Genomic DNA, 6,774 nt, shown 5'->3' with positions numbered 1-6,774 from the left:
ACTGGCCCCCAGCCATGGTCAGATGTGGTGCCCAGGACTCCCAATAGGGCGTGGAAGGTCGCTCTAGAGAGCCGAAAGTCGACCTTGAGGTCACTCTCCCCATCAAAATACATTGCCAGCACAGGCACTGTATTGTTCAGACGGCAATACTTAGTAGGACTATGAGGCTGCTGTGTGTGGGGGGCGGGGGGAGAAAAGAGACAGACATTCATTTTTCAATAAAATTCTATTTGTTATTATCAATGTGTGGTTTCCTTTTTTCATGTCATGAATACTATCTATACTAATAACATGCTGCTGTATCTTTGGTGCATACATTATTGTATTTTAAAAATGATGTTTGCATATGAAACTAGTATATCCATTCATAGAAGATAATGCTGCAAAACTTTATAAGCTGTTTAACTTGTACACTGCATTACTACAAGCAATATCAGTTCATATTATCACTTGATATATTAATGAAATATATGTACACAATATTAATATGTGTTTTTAATTGATGATCAAGTTAAAGCAGACAACTATGGATTCTGATACTTTAAAAGTAAGCTAGAATTAAGACTGCTGTGTATTGCTGCATAACATTAGTCTAATGTAGGAATACAATACAAATACCATAAAAAAGCAATAGATGCATCTACATACCAGAAGATGCTCTTGTTCAGCCAATACAAGCAGAGCTCTGCGTCGACGTCGACGCCGAAGTAGACCCCACGTCGCGATGAAAGTCTCCATTACCAAAAGATTAAAGGTCTTGCAATGACAACAAAAGCCGGCTAAAATTTTGGCGCGCTCGCGGTCAAAATCAAAATACGACGTTAGTCATTCGTCATTTCCGGTAAGTGTATAGGCGTAGCACCCGATTTGAGACGATACTACTTTGTTGAAAATTACGCTCTACGGACGTAAGTGCATAGTGCTCATAGTGCATGATATCGAAGTGTACTGACGGAAGTACGGCATTTGAGACAGACTCATAGTTAACATGCTAGTTAGCATAACTGCTAAAAATGATTAGCTAAGTTAGCTAAGTAACATGGTTAGCATAGTTAGCATGTTAATTAGCATTTTTAGCAAAACTGCTAAAACATAGTTAGCATAGTTAGCTGCTCAAAATGATTAGCTAAGTTAGCTAAGTCACATGGTAAGCATACTTAACATGTTAGCATGCTAGTTAGCATACCTACAAAAAATGATTAGTTAGGTTAGCTAAGTCACATGGTTAACATGTTAGCATTGCTAACATGCTAGTTAGCATAACTATTAAAAATGAAAACATTAGCTAAGTTAACTAAGTTAAGTAACTTGGTTAACATTATTATCTTTGATAACATAGTTAGCATAACTGCTAGCAAACATTAGAGCCATTCCAACTGTCAGTTATCGTCAATTATTTACCTAAATAATTTAACCATTTAAATTATCCACCTATTTAACCGTTCAATCATTCCAACTATATTAAACCTTATCTACCAAGCAAATCATTTAACTATATAAACTATCCACCTATTTAACTGTTCAGTCATTCCAACTATATTAAACCTCATCTACCTAGCAACCAATATAGTTTGTTTTTACTCTGTATGATATTTTACATCATATTTTTTGCATTTTCATGCACTGTATTTCCTTCAGGAAATGCTTTTCTAGTTACAGTGCATGAAAATGCACTGTACTGTTCTTCCTAGGCTTTTTATTACAGTGCATGAAAATGCACTGTACTGTTCTTCCTAGGCTTCTTCTTCTTATTATTACAGTGCATGAAAATGCACTGTACTGTTCTTCCTAGGCTTTTTATTACAGTGCATGAAAATGCACTGTAATATGTTGTAATGCACTGTACTGCACTGTACTATGTACTATGTATGTTGTAATATGTAATGCACTGTACTGTTATTCCAAGGCTTTTTCTTCTTCTGATTATTCTTCTTCTTCTAACGCATTTAATGCAGCTTCAACCGTTTAACGTAGAAACTTCATTCAAACTATGTCTTTTCCACTCCAACCCATTGAAGAACCCATTAGATCTTGGGGTGGATCTGAGGACCGGGTACAGGGAATTCTTATATGCCCAAATAAGACCAATAACATAATATAATTAGTTTGCATTTTCTGATTGTACCATAGCAACATTGGGCCTTTTCTGACGTTTGCTGGTCTGCTGGCTGAGCACCATGCTGGCCGAGTTGTGCTCCTCTAGTTTATCAATAAAACTTTAATTTCTGGAGTAACTTTTAATATATAGAATTATAGACAATTATAGAGGGGATGTGCGTCAGACAAGATCAAGGGAATTCTTGATATATATAATATAAAATAATACATGACCAAATAAGGATTTTTTCCTTTCTTTTTTTGCATTTTCTGATTGTACCGTAGCAACACTGGGCCTTTTCTGACGTTTGCTGGTCTTAGCACCATCTGTTGGCCGAGTTGTGCTCCTCTAGTTTATCAATAAAACTTTAATTTCTGGAGAAACTCCTAATGTACCGGGTCCAATTGTTGCAACACAGTGTAAAATAATATACAGCAAAGTGACATATGCCAGATTCCGTGTCCTTTAATGTTTGTGTGGCTAAAATGTTATAAATGACCACAAACACCTAACTGAAAAGGTTACATGTGGCAGGGTTAAATACAGTTTTTTCTGAATGCTTAAACACAACCGTGATTCTTATAGCACAATTTCTAAAGCTATTAATACTTAGAGCAAAACCACTCACTCAGTTCGCAAAACTAAAAGCACAAACACTGCTTTGCACTCAGTTTGCAATTTTGTAACACACACTTTGCACAACTGTAGGCACAATTCACTGACGGCACTCTTTTTGCGGAACTGTAAACACAACTCATGTTTTACACTCAATTTCCAAATAATCAACACACTCCACAAATCTATACACATGTATGGCTATAACTCTGTGGCGCACTTTCTCATGTGAAAACTGTTTCAGATAATTAGTTCACTTTGCAGTCAGCCTAAGCACTATAAATAAGCCACAGGTCATGTGCAATGGGTACAATGGAGGGAGCGGAAGAGTGAGAAGAGTAAGAATTATAGGAGGCCGAAGAATAGGACAAGGAGGTGAAGAAGTAGGAGGAAGAAGTGATAGGGAGAGAATGACAAGGACAAGGAGGTGAAGTTAGAATATAAGGACAAGGAGGAGCAAAAGGAGGACGAGGAGGGGGAAGAGGAAGGGTAAGAAGAGAAAGAAATAGCCCTTTTACAGGCAAAAAAAATCAGTCTACAGTACATGTGGGGATATTGTCATGTTAGGCCTGGATACGGCATTCCAATATATTTTCCCCGGTGCCTTGGACTAGGACATTGCATGTGATGTAGATCAAATTTTGAGAGAGACGACCCGATGTAGACTGATTTGTTTTGTCTCAGTGAAATTGCTAGTTTGTGTTTTGACTTGGAAAAACACACTTGTGTTTGTTTTGATGTGTGTAAATAAACACCAATGCTTGAAGTTTGGATCCCTGTATGTTTACAGATCTATGACAAAAGTATGACCTCAAACTGACATAGTCTACTGTACCTTGTGCACAGAGAAAGCAAAAGCCAGATGTGTTTTTTATTCATACATCAGTGTGTAGTTGGCACATTGTGTGCTTACTATTGTGATGGCTTGTGTTTACTGTTTAATACGAAAACATCATTTTTACGAAGGTGTGAAGAGTTAAGCAAGGTGTGTTAGCTTTTGCAAGAGAACTACAATGTTTTGCTGATTGGGTGAAAGGTTTTCCTATTTGTGTGTAAAGTTTTGTAAAAAAAAGCCATAGTTACAAAAAATGTGCTTAAGCAATCAGAAAAAACTGTATAACAGTAGAAAACACTGGATTGTGATAGAGACAGTAAATGTTGTGAAAAAATTACATTTAATTACATTTGTTAATGGCCTGCAATATTCCCAAGACTACAAGCCAACAATTTAGAACTATTTTGCAATAATATGACATACATGACATAGGTTTACCAAAGCCTATTTTTTTGTTCTTTTCAAGCAAAAAAAGACAACAACTTTTTTTGTAGCATTTACTTTAATGAATTTTTCATTTGAATGTAACACTGGCATTAATTAAAACAGATATATGTGTATGTGTGTGATTTCAATTACATTATATGAATATATTGTATGAATGTGCTGTAATTCTTGAAGATTCATACATTGTTGTCAAGCAACTTATGACTCTGTATGTCAGAATTTCAGCCTGTATCTGAAGGGAATGTCTCGGGTGGGATGCAGTGACCCAAAGCCAAAACGCCTTACATCAATATCAGGCACCTTCTCATAAGGGTCCTTCAGCTCAAAGTCAAAATATGAGAGCATAAGGAAGATAAACTCATCAGCTCATTGGTGGCAAAAAAGCGCCCTGGACACATGGTGACACCAGCTCCCCAGGGCATGGTGTAGTATTTTACCTTTCTGCCATTTTTGTAGAAATCTGTCTTTCTCACACCATCTGAAGTCAGGAAACGGTCATATTTGAAAGTAGCTGGATCAGGGTGAACCTCTGGATCCATATGCACAGCTGTATAGGGGAAAAGAGCCACTCTGTCTCCCTTCCGGACGCTATACTCACGACCATCAGCCATCTTCAAGGCCATGTCTTGCAGTACAGCGCGGTTGAGGAGAGGTGCAGCTGTTAAACGCAAGGTCTCCTCCACAGTGCTGTCTAGGACCGGCGTCTTCAGGAGCATGTCCCTGGTCAGGTCAATGAGGGGTCCTCCACGCTTCACTTCCTGTCCTGTCTCCCGCAGTACCTGCTCCACCTCAGCTCGCACCGCCTTCATGGCTTCAGGATGCTTCATGAGAAAGAGGAGCAGCCAGAAGGCAGAGGGGCCAGTGTTTCCCTGTGACGCCCAAAGAAGCAGGAACATAAATCGGTCTTGCATGCTTTCTTCCATTCCACGTTCAGCTCTTACTTGCTGCTGATCCAGGACCCAACCACTGATGTTGTCTCTGGTACTCACTTTCTGTACTGACAGCATATTCCAGAATAGTCTCTTCAGACGCTCTGCCTCCATCTTCTCACTGGGGGCAAGGACTCCATATGCCAGATTAGGGAACAGCTGGTCATACTTACGGAACTCATGAAACAGTTCATCTGACTCTAGACGATCTGCCTCCTTGGCTTTCTCCAGCCCCTCTGGCTGTGTGGGTGTCTTATTACCAAACAATGCCAGATATCCAGCTCGAAAAACAATGTTGTAGCTGTATTTGAACAGCCCATCTTCCTGCCAGCCATTTTGATCATCTCCTGAACCAACACTGTGCAGCATGAGATTCTGAAGGTTGCTCATCATGGCCTGGGTCATCCCAACTAGCCCGTCACCCATAAGATGCTTGTTGCTGTACATTTGAAGGAACTTGTGGTCACTTTCAGGGGTATAATATCCAAAAACTCTTTGTTTGTTTGGCAAACTTATTGAAATCCAGCTTGGCTCTGGCCTCCTTCACCACTGATCCAAATGACAAAGGGTCCATGATGAATGTGAAATAAAACCCACCCAGCATCACTGTAAAGATATCTCCATGTTTTCCTTTCATGCGCTCTAAAAACTTTGCGGTATCTCTCCTGAATTCAAGAACATGTCCCAGCCATGGCAGAGGGCCTTTATCGAGGGGAGGCTCACCGGGACGATGTCGGCGGAAAGCTCCCAGGAGGTATAATCCACCTAGAACAGAGAGTAGCAGAGCAAACAAAACTGGCAGAATGAAGCCCATAGCTGTTCTCTCGCTTAATCTCTGAGCTACAGTATATGACCTCTTGTTAAAAATCCTCTGAACACGCAGCAGAGCATGTGCTCCTCCCCTTTAGAACAGAAATACTAGTGTTACAATCAAATCATCAGATGACTTATAGGCAGAAATATTTCCATGCTGCATTAACACTTTCAGTTGAAGTTCTCATGTGACATATGACGCAAATCAAAACGGAAAAGAATGCCTTTGGGGTTCAGTCATTCCACCCCTGCCCGCACACACAAGAAGGGGGAGGGGTGCCCTCTTTCAGGTACAAGCAATGGCCCCACAAAATGTCTTTGCTCATCCCTGGCAGAAACTATACTTTCCACAAGCCCATTTTACAAATATTAAAATGAGAGCACAATTTGACACTTCAGCGGCTCTGTAATTTTCTGCAGTTGATAAACTAGTATATTTCATCCATAACCTACCCATTCGTGTTGTGAAATGTATTTATTTTTTAAAGTATATGCTTTTGTCTTTTTTGTCTTTATCATGATAGGACAGTGCAGAGGCAGACAGGAAGCGGGTGATGGGGTAGGATGAGGAAATGACCCGGGGTGTCCCGTCCCTATATGGGCACTTGGACCCACGTGGTACGGGCGCTGTAGCCAGTTGCACCACAGCGCCCCCATGTGAGATTTATCTTTACTTACAGTTTTTTTCTGATTGCTTAAGCAGATTTTTTGTAACTATTGGCTATTTTTGCAAAACTCTACACACAAATAAGAAAACCTTTCACCAAATCAGCAAAACATTGTAGTTCTCTTCCAAAAGCTAATGAACCTTGCTTAAATCTTCACACCTTCGTAAAAATGGTATTTTCATAACAAACAGTCAACACAAGCCATCACATTAATAAGCACACTATGCTCCAACTATACACTGATGGTATGAATAAAAAACACATCTGGCTTTTGCTTTCTCTGTGCACATGGTAGGGTACTGTATGTCAGTTTGAGGTCATACTTTTGTCATAGTTCTGTAAACATATGGATCCAAACATCAAGTATTG

General features: G+C 39.6%; 1 pseudogene; it reads right to left on the bottom strand.

The window, feature by feature from the left end:
- Positions 1-4,032: 4,032 nt before the first annotated feature.
- Positions 4,033-5,853, bottom strand: LOC121712860 (annotated as a pseudogene).
- Between the last annotated feature and the right edge of the window lie 921 nt (positions 5,854-6,774).

This window comes from Alosa sapidissima, chromosome 1, assembly GCF_018492685.1.
Source record: "Alosa sapidissima isolate fAloSap1 chromosome 1, fAloSap1.pri, whole genome shotgun sequence".
NCBI lineage: Eukaryota > Metazoa > Chordata > Actinopteri > Clupeiformes > Clupeidae > Alosa > Alosa sapidissima.
This window is presented reverse-complemented; position numbering and strand designations above follow the sequence as displayed.